Raw genomic sequence first — 15,323 nt, forward strand, 5'->3', positions numbered from 1 at the left:
AAGATATTGCCAGGCCACAAAAACTACAGATAAAATTTTTGTCCCATATTCTCCCCTTACAGTTCTCCTGTCCGGAAAAACTGTTTACTGAACAAAATGGAACAATGATTGCACAGTCATATAAACAGTATCACACCAGTCATAAAAACCAGAGAGGAACAAGTAGAGGAATCATTATCTGCATTTTACCAGTATCAATTGACCTACTGCTCCATTTGTTTAAGTGGGACAACTAATAGGTATTCTGTTAGCTGCCCGTGGCTCACACCAGCAATCCTAGCTACTCAGGAGACTGAGATCTGAAGATTGTGGTTCAAAGTGAGCCCAGAATAGAAAGTCCATGAAATTCTTACCTCCAATTAAGTACCAAAAAGCTGGAAGTGTTACTGTCGCTCAAGTGGTAGCAAAGCAGCTCAGGGACAGCACACAGGCCCCAGAACTAGCACACACACACAAATACAGATGCTTCTACTTTTCCTGGCCATGTTCTTTTTAATAATGCTTCTTTTGGTGAAGATTTTGTAAGTCTAATAATCTTGATGCCAATTAATAGCTATGCTGTCTTGGGCTTGTCGTCCTCATCTTCATCTTCCTTGCCTGTACAATGAAGAAAATTCTTTACAAAACTGGTGCAGTAGGCTAATCCAGTCATAATGTAACTGTGTGAAAGTGTAACCAGGTAAATTGAGGGGATGGGTTGGTAGAGAGAGAGAAGAATGATTAAATTGGTGACATTGATCAAGATGTACTCACAAAATGACATATTAAATTAAAACTCCTAAAAATAAAAACACTTTTTACACGACTTATGTATAATTTCTTAAGTAGAGAAAAGTGTAACCAATCCATCAGTGCAATCCACACCTCTTAGGTTTAGATTGCACGTAGCTGTTTTTTTTTTTTTAAGAATACAGAACAGAGAAAAGTGGAACATATCATTTCCTGAATAAAACTTGTCAACTCTACCCCAAAGTTACCATCAATATTGATGTTGACATACACCCTTGATTTCATGCAATTAGAGCATATTTCCCCTCCATCCCTCAATCCTGGGTTTGAACTCAGGGCCAAGATTCTGTCCCAGAGCTTCCTCTCACCCACACTCCGTCAAAGCTAGTGCTCCAACATTTGAGCCACAGCTCCAAATCTGGCTCTTTCTGGTTAATTGGAGATGAGTCTCATGGGTTGTCCTGCCCAGGGTGACTTCTAATCATAATTCTCAGGCTCAGAATATAGGTGTGAGCCACTAGTGCTCAGCTTGAGAACATACTTTTGCACTGTAATTCTCCTTCTTGAAACCTCAGGAGAAAAGATTCAGAGAGCCCCCAATTGAAGAACATTCTACAGAATGCCTTGTCCCATACTCCTGAAAAAGGAGAAATGCCATCCCTTCACTTTGGTGAAAACAATAGATGTTAGCTTATTATGACAATAATAATAGATATTATTATATTGCTCACAATATGTATTCCCCTCCCCATTGATACCAGGCTTTGTTGTATAACTTACTTTGACAAAGGAAATGTGAAAAATGATGACATGTGTCTTTTCTGAGCTTTAGTCCTGTGGTTTACGTTCTTTTCTTCCACTGGGAACCACCAGCAGTCAGTGAATCCCAGAATGGACACCATGCTGAGTGGCAGTGGACCTGGAAAAGGCTTGGTAGCATGAGAGAAAGTAATCAAAGTTGTAAACTACTGTGTCATTGTGTTTGGTTTCCCACAGTGAAATTAAGCTCACACTCAAGTCCAGTTCTAGGTAATCTAGGCCTCTTTCTCTCCACTCCCTCACACCCCTTCTCATTTTCTGAATATTTTCTCTTCTATCAGATTCTCCTCAGGTGACACCAGTTCCTGAGTCTCCTTATCCAAGAAACTGTTTTTAGGGTTAAACATTTCAACTTCCTATATTACATTTTTTAGGTGTTTCCTCACTTTTGTCTTTCTGGGGTTTTCAGCCAGAAGCTCCCAAGTGTGATGGATCCCGAGATAAAATCGTTCTGCTGGGGTTGGGAAGGTGGCTCAGTGGTAAAGTTATTGTTTTGCATGCATGAGGACCTAGGTTCAATTCCTCAGCACCACAGAAAAAGCCAGAAGTGGCGCTCAAGTGGGAAAGTGTTGGCCTTGAGCTGAAGAGCTGAGGGACAGTGGACATGCTCAGAGGTCAGGCCCCACAACCGACCCCGAAAAAAATCCCTCTGACACATCTCCCTTGCTTGCTTTCACTCCCATCATGTTGGTATACTAAGAGGCCAGAATAAGATGAAGCTCCAGAAACCTCTGGACAGAAAGAGAAACCAACGCATGGAAAGTGAGGGGCGTTTTAGAAGAGATTGGGAGCCGAACACAGGCAGGAAGGCTTATGGCTTCAGCCTCAGCTGTCTTCTGAATCATTGCCCAGTTACCAGCTGTGAGTCTTTGCTCCAAAATCAATGTGGAGAATTCTGCATTTCTTATTGACTCATGTACATACACAGACCTAATTAGGCATCCAGAATTACTTAAAATATAGATTTCCTAAATCAGAAAAATCTGTACCAGAGAAAATGGGCAGAAAGAAATTCATTTAATCAGGTTCAATTCATTTTTACATGCTTAATTTAACTGAAAGAACATCAAATTCACCAAGCCTTCACAAAATCAAAACATCCAAGCAACTACATTTTACAGAAAGTAATTATTCACAGCACAAATCTGAATTTCTGAAGGAGTGGTACTCTCAGAAAATAAGGAATTCCGGTTCAGGACACATGGCAGACATTTCATTTCAGCATCAAGATTAAATTCATTAGCACAGGCTGCAAAAGTTGCTTACTCGGGCTGGGAAGGAGGCTCAGTGATAGAGAGCTTGCCTTGCATGCCTGAGGCCCTGGGTTCGATTCCTCAGCACCACATAAGCAAAAAAGAAAAAAGTCAGAAGTGTCACTGTGGCTCAAGTGGTAGAGCGCTAGCCTTGAGGTGAAGAGCTAAGAGACTGCGCCCAGGCCCAGAGTTCAGGCACCACGACAGGATCCACCCCCCCCTCCAAAAAAGTTGCTTACTCTCAGCACATAAGCACATATCATTTTTTTCTGATCCTTAATAAAAAAAAAGATGGAAGAGTTTGATTTCCCTTCTCAATTTAAATCTTCAAATTCACATTTTCTCCTAAGGAAGTCATTTATCTTACTCACCTGAAAATACTGAATATGTCTTCAAAGGAGGGTCTTCTGGGCATCAAGGAGCAAGATAGGAGTGAAACCGGCTACAGGAAACTGAATTGTTCAAGAATAAAGATGTTTGTAATTCCATGGAAAGCCTTGATGGCACAGCTAATCTAGTTTGAAAGGGTTTGTCCTTTCCACAACCTAGGTGGTAAGGTGGTTAGATGGGAGGGGAGAAATGTCTTAGTTTCAGAAAAAAGACAAAAGAATGGAGCATGGGTTTTCTTCTCAGAAGAGAACCTTTAAATAGGATACATTTTTCTCTTCACAAAGCAATTATAGAGTAGTCTCCTTCACTCTAATTTCCTTCTTTAGTTAGTTACCTGTGCTCAACTGTGCTCTGTAAAGATTAAAAGGAAAAAAATTTCGTATTTTGAAAGAGATCACATTCACACAATACCTTTTTTGGTTTTTGTGGATGTAAGGTCTCACTGTAAATCTCTCTCATTATTTTCTTGCCTCCACTTTGTTTTCTGGGATTACAGGTGTGCACTTCCACACCTATTTCACATCACTTTTTTTACAGTATATTGTTTCATTTCTTCTATTTTATTAGTTACTGTAATTATTGTCTTACTGTACCTAATTTATAACTTAAGCTTTATTGTAGCTATATTTGTCTGGGTAAACGCATAAAATTTTCATCTTTGTATTTATAGGGTGGCTTTGAGAACTGATTGAGTGTACTAAAATCAGTATAGGCTCCAGGCCCATGTAGAAAATAGCATAATATGTCATATAAAGTAAGCTACACTTTACATCACTTCAAGGTTATATCTATTACCAACATATATGTAACAGTATGTAAATAGTTGTTATATTGAATCTGTGGGGAAGAATTTTTTCCTGAATATTTTAAATTTCTGGTTGGGTGAACACCTAATGTGCAAATTCTGAATACAGAGGTTACTTCATTGATTTCAGATATCCAGTTGGAATGTATATCCGGAGGCTAAGCAGGAACTACTGTAAAGATCAAAAAGAAACTTGAAACTCTTATTTTGACATAATTATTCACTCAATAAAATGTGGATAATGTGATTCTGTACCTCTTCCTTCTCTTCCCCTCCTCCTCTTTTTCTTTTTCTTCTTCCCCCTCTTTTTCTTTTTCTTCCTTCCCCTCTTTTTCTTTTTCTTCTTCCCTCCTCCTCCACTCCTCCTCCTCCTCCTCCTCCTCCTCCTCCTCCTCCTCCTCCTCCTCCTCCTCCTCCTCCTTCCTCTTCTTCTTCCTCTTCTTCTTCGTCTCCTTCTTCTTCTCCTTCTTCTTCTCCTTCTTCTTCTCCTTCTTCTTCTTCTCCTTCTTCTTCTCCTTCTTCTTCTTCTCCTTCTTCTTCTCCTTCTTCTTCTCCTTCTTCTTCTCCTTCTCCTCCTCCTCCTCCTCCTCCTCCTCCTCCTCCTCCTCCTCCTCCTCCTCTCCTCCTCCTCCTCCCTCCTCCTCCTCCTCCTCCTCCTCCCCTCCTTCTTCTTCTTCTTCATCTTCTTCTCTTCTTCTTCTTCTTCTTCTTCTTCTTCTTCTTTCTCTTCTCTTCTTCTTCTTCTTCTTCTTGTTCTTCTTCTTCTTCTTCTCCTTCTTCTTCTCCTTCTTCTTCTCCTTCTTCTTCTCCTTCTCCTCCTCCTCCTCCTCCTCCTCCTCTCCTCCTCCTCCTCCTCCTCCTCCTCCTCCTCCTCCTTCCTCTCCTCCTCCTCCTCATCCTCTCTTCTTCTTCTTCTTCTTCTCTTCTTCTTCTTCTTCTCTTCTTCTTCTTCTTCTCTTCTTCTTCTTCTTCTTCTTCTTCTTCTTCTCCTTCTTCTCCTTCTTCTCCTTCTCCTTCGTCTTCTTCTCCTTCTTCTTCTCCTTCTTCTTCTCCTTCTTCTCTTCTCCTTCTTCTTCTTCTTCTTCTTCTTCTTCTTCTTCTTCTTCTTCTTCTTCTTCTTCTTCTTCTTCTTCTTCTTCTTCTTCTTCTTCTTCTTCTTCTTCTTCTTCTTCTTCTTCTTCTTCTTCTTCTTCTTCTTCTTCTTCTTTCTTCTTCTTCTTCTTCCTCACCGTCGTCATCGTCGTGGTCTTCTTCTTTTCTCAGTGCTGAAGATCCAATGCAGGGCCTTGCACATGCTAAACTTGGTATCTACCACAGTTCTACATCCCAAGCCTGTAGAACTTCTGAAAAGCTAGTTTGAGAACTTTACAATGCTTAATAATCAACACCAATTTACCTTTCCTTTCTAGGCTCCAAAACAGGGAAAAGGATGTGGGGGAGGAATACATGAGACAATCATCTAGGGAAAACTTTGCTGATTATAATATTTTAATTTTTTGTTTAGTTGGCATTTAAAATATATTGCTATATAATTTAACGCCTATTTAAAATTTCTTCATAGGAACAAAGACCAACTAAATTTTTTGGTCATTTTTATGTATAAAGTTCAAAATTCTGTCTCTATAAGAATCTTTTCAAACATTCTTTTTTTTGTCAGTCATTTGCTTGATCTCTGTGTTTGAGCGCTGTTCCTCAGCTCTTCAGCTCAAGATAAGTGCTCTACCACTTGAGCTACAGCGCCACTTCCTTAAAGCATTCTTTTGACATGACTTCTACTATCTCTCTTGAGGCAAAGCTGAAGTCTATATATTAAATATTCTAATCATGATATGCAATAATTAGGAAGGATAAAACAATAAAAATCATGAAAAATATGTCAAACACAATAAAAAGGACAGTTACCCATCAAACAGATGCTTATCTTCTTGACAGTTGGAGAATAACAGTCTGAGAATTTGCAGAATTCCTGAAAGGACAATATTTGAATTCAAAAGAAAGAGGAAAACACTTAAAATCTTGAAAGACAAACATGCACCAATCGGTCATGCCTATAATCCTAGATGCTCAGGAGGCTCATTAGTGGCTAAAGGCAAGCAAGAATAAACTAGATAACATCAACTGATAACCATTCATATTTCAAAAAAGGACAGTATAACATAATTGAAAATATATGCAACAGATAGAGGGCATATATTTGTTAATGCTACATTGTTATATCTACAATGAATGATCCTGAGTCTTAAGTATTTTTATGTCATCTAATTCTATATAAATTATTTCTGAATAGGATATTTATTTAAAGAACATATGTAAATTAGTAGTCAATAGGAGAAGCATATGAAATAAGCTCCTCTTTAGTAACTAAGAAAAAAGAAAATGTTACTAGCATGACCATTATATAAGAAGATGACACAAAATATATTAATGCATTTGTGGAGAAATTGCTATACTCCAAATATCAGATCAATTTGTATAATACTGCAATCATTTTAGCACGCAAGTTTTCAAGTCTTCAAAAGGTCAAAGATAATTGTATAAGATCCATGCATTACACTTCTATGAATGTATAGAGAAGTAAAAAACTTGTTTGCACAGGTAATGTAGTTCATTGACAGTACACTGGACCGGTATATGTTAGACCCTAGAAATAATCCGCAAAAACAAATTTTGAAAAGACACGCTATAGAGGATGTATGCTGGACAAATACCTGTAACTGAATTTTACAACTATTTTAATGTCTGTTCTAAAGTTTACACATTTTCTATTTGAAGACATGTGAATTACATGTTAGCAAAAAACTATTGTTAAAAATATTTCACACAAAATTCAGAATACCTAGAAATATTTTTGGTGTTGGCTAAAAACTCTTTGTAAACTACAGTTTTTAAAACGAAGATGTGATTTCTGTTTATTTTGAGTTTATACAGAGATAACTCAATCAAAAAGTGTATGTGATAACTGGAATACCTTGAAATTAGGTATCTCTTATGAGTAATTAATAACTTTTTCTGGAAGAAATATTAGAAATGACAGAAGACACAAATATATGCATCTGCATTTTATGAAAGCCATATGTTACTTGCTCAATCAAATTGCTTTTCTCTACTTTGCTAGGAAAAAGTATACTCAACATAAGAGCCAATAACAATGAAAAGAAACAAAATACACAATCATGGTGATTTATTTGGGAAAATAATAAATGAAATAAAAAAATTCCACTAAAGGGCCTCCAATATTAGTGTCTATGAAGATATTCCTGAATGCCAACATCCATTGAATTTTTGGAATTTTAATTTCTATGAACATATGAAAACTAGAACAAGAAAAGAAATTTAGTCTTAGATCAAACTAGGCTAGGAATATTTTTTTGAAGGGGTCCGGTGGTGGGTCCTGAACTCTGGGCCTGGGTGCGGTCCCTCAGCTCTTCAGCTCAAGGCTAGCACACTACAAATTCAGCCACAGTGCCAATTCTGGCTTTTTTCTTTTTGCTTATGGGGTGCTAAGGAATCGAACCCAGGGCCTCATGAATGCAAAGCAAGCACTTTACCACTGAGCCACCTTCCAAGCCCTGGAATAATTTTCTTAATTGTTTTCTTTTTCTTCTTCTTCTTTTTAAAATTTTATTAATAAAATTTTTATTGTGAAAATACCTGCAGAGGAGTTACAATTTCTGTTTTTTAAGGTCTTCAAACATTTATTTATCTTATTTTATTTTTGATTTTTTCTTACTGTGAAAATACCATACAGAGGAGTTACAATTACATGGGCAAGATAATGAATACATTTCTTATCAAGCATTGTTGCCTATTCTTTGTTTCCCCTTTCCATCCCTTCTCATCCTCCCCCTACCCCCCTCTCAATCCTGCTCCCCTCAAGCAAAGACATGAAGTTCATTTTTGCACATAACGTATTGTACATCTCATTATTGCCACGGATTCACCTGTATCCCTATTTAAACTATTTGTTTTTTCGCTTCTCTTCTACAAATTATACCAACGTACACTACAGTGAAAGCAGGGGTTATACCAGGGGGGAGGGACATACAAAGCAACCAAAAAATAATCTCATAAATGTGTTAGAAACAACCACATGAAAGAAAAAAAAGCATTTGAATACATAACTTAGGGTTCATTTTTCTAACATCAACTTATCTGACCTTTTTCTGCTTGACTCAGACATATACTAATTATTGCAAATAAAGGAAACCATGGGACCCAAGTGTCTTTGGGCCTGGCTTACTTCACTTAATATAATTTTCCCAATACTTTTCATTTCCTAACAAATGGAGCAATGCCATTCTTTCTGATGGAGGCATAGAATTCCATTGTGTATATAAACCACATTTTCTTGATCCATTCATCTACTGAGGGGCATCTGTGTTGGTTCCATATCTTAGCTGTGGTAAATGCTGTTGCAATAAACATAGTCGTGCTGTGAGCTTTAGTGTGGCCCTGTTTGTGATCATGTGGGTAAATGCTGGGTCATAGGGGAGCTCTATGTGGAGTCTTTTGAGGAATCTCCATACTGCTTTCCAAAGTGGTTGAACAAATTTAGACTACCACCAACAATGAGGTAAGGTTTCCTTCTGTCCATATCCCCCCAGCATCTGTGGTTATTAGAATTCTTGATTATAGCCATTTTAAATGGGGTGAGGTGGTATTTCAATGTTGTTTTGATTTGCATTAATTTTATGGCGAGGGAGTTTGAGCATTTCTGCTTGTGTCTATTGGCCATCCTTCTTTCCTCTTCAGAGAAGATTCTCTTTAAGTGTTTAGCTCAATTATTTATTGGGCAGTTGTTTCTTTGAAGATTGTTTGTTGGTGGATTTAATTTATTGAATTCCAGGTATATTTTAGATATGAGATCCTTGTCTGTTGTAAGACTAGTGAAGATGTTCTCCCAATCTGTGGGCTTTCAATTGATCTTGCTAGCTATGTCCTTTGCAATTCAGAAGCTCTGCAATTTCATGCAATCCCATTTGACCAACCTTTCTTTGATTTGTTGTGTTTCTGGGTCTCTATTAAGAAAATTTCGGCCTGTGCCAAGGAGTCCTAGGGTTTCTCCTATTCCATCCTGTAATGTTTTCAAGGTGTCTGACTCCGAGTTCTTTGATCCATTTGGAGTTGATTCTGGTGCAGGATGATACATATGGATGTAGCTTAATTTTCTGCAATTAGTTGACCAATTTTGCCACCACCATTTACTGAAGAGGCTGTATTTCTTCCATTCTACTTTTTAGCTCCCTTATCGAGAAATTAGATGGCTATACGTCTGTAGGTCCATTTCTGGGTTTTCAATTCTATTCCATTAGTCCTGAGGTCTGTTCTTGTGTCAGTACTAATCTGTTTTGATTACTATGGCTTTATAGTAGAGATTGAAATTTGGTATTGATATTCCTCCAGCACTGTTCTTTCTGTAGAGGATCGTTTTATCTATTCGATTCTTCTATTGTTCCATATGAATTTTTGGATTGTCTCTTCTATTTACTTGAAGAATGATGATGGAATATTGATAGGTATATCATTGAATTTGTAGGTAGCCTTGGGAAGTATTGCCATTTTCAGGATTTTGATCTTTCCAATCCAGGTGTATGGGAGTTTTTGCCACTTTCTAAGTTCTGTTTTCATTTCCTTTTTCAGGTTTTTAGTTAAGTTAATTACTAGGTAATTTTTTGTGGGGCTATTACAAATGAAGTTGCTTTCCTAAATTCCGCCACACTTTTCTCATTGTTGGCATATAGAAAAGCCATTGGTTTTTGAGGGTTATTTGTATACCCTGCTACTCTGCCAAAATTTTGAATCAGCTTGAGTAATTTGGGAGTGGCTTTTGTGGAATTCTTTAAATACGAGATCATGTCATTTGCAAAAAGGGGAGTTTTATTGCTTCTTTGCCTATCTGGATCCCGTTTATGTTTGCATCTTGTCTTATTGCTGTAGCTAGGCATTCCAATACTAGATTGAAGAGCACTAGAGCCAATGGACAACCTTGTCTCCTACCTGAGTTAAGAGGAAATTGCTTTAGTTTTTCACCATTAAATATAATGCTTCCGCATGTTTGTCTTATACAGCCTTTATTGTATTGAAGAATGTTCCATGGATTCCTAATTTTTCCAGAACCTTCATCATAAAGGGGTGTTTGATCTTGTCCAATAGTTTTTCTGCATCTATTGAAATACCCATGTGGTTCTTTTCCTTGCTCCTGTTGAAGTGATGAATTATATTAATTGATTTGTGTATATTGAACCAGCTTTGCATACCTGAAATAAATCCTGTTTGATTGTGGTGGATGGTTTTTTGGATGAATTGTTGAAGTCGATTGGCCAAAATTTTGTTGAGAAATTTTGCATCAATATTCACCAAAGAAATGGGTCTACAGAAAAAAAAGAAATGGATCTACAGTTCTCTTTCTTTGATGAGTCCCTGCCTGGTTTTGGGATGTGTGTTATTGTAAAGCACATGGGCACCAAAGATGGCGCTGAGAGTGAGTTGAATGGGCAGAGCCCAATTTGCTTTACATTCAGTGCGTAACCAACCAGAGGAAGCTTAGGTACATGATAAGATGTGACCTTGACAGTGATTGGTTCCTTCTCCTCCACTGCCATCTCACCCGCTGCTCTTTTTTTTTGCTTTAAAAAGGACTTGTTCTGTGTTAATAAATGAGTTTTCCTGCTTGACTTGACTCCCCGCTGGGTCTGATTATCTCCCAGGGTAAGGGAGTCTGAGGAACATGATAGCATCCGCGTTACCTTTCCTCAGACCTCATACATCTTTTGTGGGCTGGACAAGACAGGACATCTGGCGTCCCACTTGTTGCTTAACAGGAAAAGATACTGGCTGAGGTTAAATGCTCTCAGGGTAAGTGAAACCCTTAGTATGTGTAATGCTATCTCACAGAAAAAAGAGGAAGAGGTAACATTAGGCCTAGAAGGAGTAAGGAGGACTTGAGAATTGAGAAGGAACAAGAATGGGTCAAATTTGATGGAGAACACACTGAAACAAGCACAGTGGAAATCAAAACGAGGGTGAAAGTTACTCCCTCTGACTCAGGTGCTCTTGATGGTACTAAGCCCCCTCCCTATTCCTCCTATAGGGGAGGAGGTACGGCACCCCACTCAACCCTCAAGAGGTACCTGCAATACCCGGATCCCTACTGACCTTCTGTGGATGGACCGAGGCCTTGAGAAGTAACCTACTCAGAGGCCTACCTTAGAAGGGAAGGGCCAATTGAGAGCCTGGACCCTAGGCTACAGGATTCACTTCCCCAAGCATATCTGGTCAATCTGGCACCAGGATCTAACAGGCCCTGGGAATGGTATCCATGGGAAGCTAAGGATCTTAATGAGCTCTACAAAGAGGTGGTGGAGTATGGCCCAAACTCTCCTTGGGCCCAGAACTTTTTACAGGATATTGCTTATTACCCATGTGTCCTTAAGCACTGAGTGTCCTAAACAGTTCTGTTTATTAAATGATGTGCTTTCTTTAAGGAGGAATGCAGAGTATGAGCAAAGAATATATGGCAGCCTCAACCCAAGATACCTACTACTTATGCCATGTTAACAGGGATGGCGGAAGGGTACTCCACTGGAGTCAAACAGGCCATAATACCTGGCCCCTACCATGACCAGGTGAGTCAGGCAGGACTTGTCACGTGGTACAAACTGGACGATGGGCCTACTGAGTCCCCCATAGCAGGAGTAAAACAAAACCCTGGTGAGCCTCTAGCTGAGTTTGTAGACTGGGTCCAACAGAGCGTTCACCACAAGCTGCCAGCAGGTAACTTCTGAGATCAGTTCGTAAAGCTGCTTGTCTGGGAAGGAATGAATGAAGACCATCGCATGGCCTGCACGGGATTGAGAGAGAGTTCCTTGAGCAGATGGGTGGTGGCCTTGCAGGATGTGGGAATGCAACAGCAACAGTCCCAATCATTAGCTTTAGCTTTACAGGCTCACACATTTGCAATGTCTGAGGCTATTACCAGGTACTGGCAACCCAGGGCCGAGGAACCCCAAGACCATCGGGGAGAGGGATTTGTTTTAAATGAGGGCAGGAGGGGCACTTTAAGAGGGACTGTTTACAACAATCCCTGCCAACAGGGGAGGGAGGGGGCACACTGTCCCCTACACCCTGTCCTGGGACAGGGAGGGATACCATTGGAAAAAGGATTGTGGATCCAAGTTTTATTTACATGAGAAGCCCTATTTTGGTGTAGCAACGGCCATTAACCAAACCTAAACTTATACCCCTATACCTTATGGTGGAGGAACAGATAAACCTTGGGCACATATGCCCTACTCTGAGTCCTTGGAACATACCTGTATTTGTTAATCAAAAAGCCTCTGAGGCTTGGCATATGCTCCAAGATCTATGTTAGGTAAATGAAAGGAAGGAGTTAGTAGGAATGCCCCTAATAGGCATGCCCTGGACTTCCACTATACCTTCAGAATATACGTTGGTTTTGATTGATATTAAATATTTTTTATGTCCTCCTGCATCCAGATGACTGTGAGAAGTTTTCTTTCTCCATCCCTTTTCTTAATTTTCCCAGCCTGAACGGAGGATTGAACAGATGGTGCTGCCACAGGGAATAGCTAATAGCCAAGCCTTTTTCCAACACTACTTGGCCACACTTTTAGGGCCTGTGATAGGTTTAGATACCTCCGCTGCTTATGCTTACATGGATGATATAATTCTGGGGCACCAAGACCCCAGAAACCTGGAGGGCATTCTGGCCCAGGTTCTCGCCATATTAAAAAAGGGGGGTTTTACCATAGCACTCAATAAAATTCAAAATGCACCTCCTTTTAAAATGCTTGGGTCCCACCTTACCTTGACTCAGGCCAGTCCCCTTAAGCCTTTGCTGGATATTCCAGGCTCTCTAACCTTAATCCAACTTCAGAGTCTTTTAGGGGAAATCAATTGGATGTTGCCATGGGTTTCTGTCCCTAAAGATAGTCTTGTGCCCTTATTTGCCCAACTAAAAGACAGGATGCCCCAAGAATTTATTACAATTACAGAAAGCCATAAGGCAATATTTTTACAGTTCCATAGCTTTGTTTACCATTAATATTTTATATTTTTCAAAAAGGGCAACTGAATCCAGATTTCAGAAGCACTGGGGACAACTAAATTCTAAGCCCCAACTAAAAGTCAGCTAAAGGACCCCCTGACACAACAATGGAGAAAACGTGACCCCCTAGTTACTATCGGCAGGGGATTTGGATGCGTTTTTTTCCAATATGGGAGACAACGCCATTTGGATACCTTCGAGGAACCTTAAGTTTTTATCCATTTCCTCTATACAGGAGGATGTTCAAGGATAAACTAACCAACAAGAAAAGAAAAACAGCTATGGTGGCCTAGGCTTGAGTTTAAAAGTGGAAAGCCACAAAGATAACCATTAACCATCCCCAAGGGAAACCAGCCCTTGAGAAGCCTTGTGTTCTCTAACAATTGCAGATGGCGATACTCTAGCTGTTACTCCCAGTCCTGGCAATTACCCTACGGAATCTGCATCAACTTCAATGGGTGACCTGGGCAATGATCAGCACTGGCAATGCAGAAATCATCAGTAGCACCCCAAGAGAAGCTGTCCCTTAGACCTGGTGGCCTGACCTTCATTTTGATCACCACCCTATGTCATTATGTACGGACTATTTAATATTCCTGTAGGAGCTAATTATTTTAATGTTACCTGCTTTAATTGTCCTTTTACTAATTGCTTGTATAATGGCATTATTGAATCCATAGGTATTGTTAAAAAATCACCTTTTGTTATGCTTCCAGTTTAGATCTTTTTCAACTCCACAGGCAAATAGCTGGATTAGAAAAAGCCCCACCTCTGGACTCTGAACTGGCAAATACTCTATCCCATTCTTGACTGTTAAAGGACTGCTATTGACATTTCTTGGCCCTATAATGCTTTTGCTGATAATGAAATGCTTTCCTTGCATTATACGCGCACTACAAAACTCTTATGAGCTTAGCCAGCCAGTTACATAAGATCAAGCTCCAAGGAAATGAATTTCCCTCGAGAGGAATTGCAGCCAGAGATCGGTAAGAGGGGGTGTCAGTGACCAACCAAAGACAGGGCCTTCAGCTTCACTCTGAAGAAGTTCCTGATGACGGATAAGTCAGACAAGGCAATCCACCCAACGTAAGACAGGTGGCTTCGCTTTTTTAATTTTTTTTTTTAATCCGGTCGTGGGGCCTGAACTCTGGGCCTGGGTGCTGTCCTTCAGCTCTTCAGCTCAAGGCTAGCGCTCTACCACTTGAGCCACAGCACCACTTCCGGCTTTTTTCTTTTTGCTTATGTGGTGCTGAGGAATCAAACCCAGGGCCTCAGGCATGCAAGGCAAGCGCTCTACCACTGAGCCACCTTCCCAGCCCTGGCTTCGCTTTTTTAAACAAAGAAGGGGGAGAAGTTGGGAGTTGTTGGGAGCTGAGAGTAAAGCTCAAAGTTCCTCTTGACACCTGTGCTCACTTAAAGGCACGAACAAGAAACTGGCTTATTTAAAAGACACCAGGTGCCCAGGATTACTTTGCTATGTCTGCAGTTTGTTTTATATTTTCATATTTTTCTGGACTATAATAGAATGGCCTATGTGTGGGGGCCCACGAGGATGCACCCTGCAGGATGTATAGGACTCCCAATACCCAGGGTGCTCCCATATTCTAAAGAGAATGACCTTACAAGATACTGATTTTTTTATATATGCCCAAGAACTAATTGAACTGCTTTGGACATTTCTAACTGTGGTGGGACTGATGTTTATTAGTGTACTAGGTGGACATTTGAGGTAACTGGGACAGGCTCTTGGATCATGCACGAGGGCCCTCCCTATCCTTGTCTGGCGAATCAGACCCCCCCAGACTTGCCTTGAACCCCCAGTGTGGCCAATGCTATTCTTACCAATGTAATCCTGTTAAAATAACCATTACAGAGGAGGGAAAAGGATAACTAATTGGGTGGTGGGTCTGCCATTAAAACAAAAAAGGGGGAATCTATAGAGCACATGGGCACCAAAGATGGCTCTGAGAGGGAGTTGAGTGGGAAGAGCCCAATTTGGTTTACGTTCAGTGTGTAACCAGCCCGTGGAAACTTAGGCGCATGATAGGGTGTGACCTTGACAGTGATAGGTTCCTTCTCCTCCACTGCCATGCTGCTTTTTTTTTTTTTTGCTTTGAAAAGGGCCTGCTCTGTGTTAATAAATGAGTTTTCCTGCTTGACTTGACTAACCGATGGGTCTCATTATCTCATGGGCTAAGGGAGGCTGGGTAACAGGCGAGTGGCTGCATTACCTTTCCTTGGCCCCCATCTATCATTCGTG

At 40.1% G+C, this 15,323-nt stretch overlaps 1 long non-coding RNA gene across 2 annotated transcripts in view; it reads right to left on the reverse strand.

Annotated features, from left to right (window-relative positions):
- Positions 1-543: 543 nt before the first annotated feature.
- LOC138818849 (uncharacterized) overlaps positions 544-15,323 on the reverse strand; it is a 96,827-nt gene continuing 82,047 nt past the window's right edge. Inside the window, exons 3-6 of one of the 2 annotated variants that reach the window (XR_011369233.1) lie at positions 5,899-5,962; positions 3,173-3,253; positions 1,510-1,648; positions 544-597 (exon numbers count right to left, since the gene is read on the reverse strand). This is a non-coding gene — a long non-coding RNA (uncharacterized lncRNA). Of the gene's footprint in view, positions 598-1,509; positions 1,659-3,172; positions 3,254-5,898; positions 5,963-15,323 lie in introns of both variants that reach the window. The other variant, XR_011369232.1, reaches the window with a different exon arrangement.

This window comes from Dipodomys merriami, unplaced genomic scaffold (assembly GCF_024711535.1).
Source record: "Dipodomys merriami isolate MVZ:Mamm:240054 unplaced genomic scaffold, mDipMer1.0.p SCAF_782, whole genome shotgun sequence".
Classification (NCBI taxonomy): Eukaryota; Metazoa; Chordata; class Mammalia; order Rodentia; family Heteromyidae; genus Dipodomys; species Dipodomys merriami.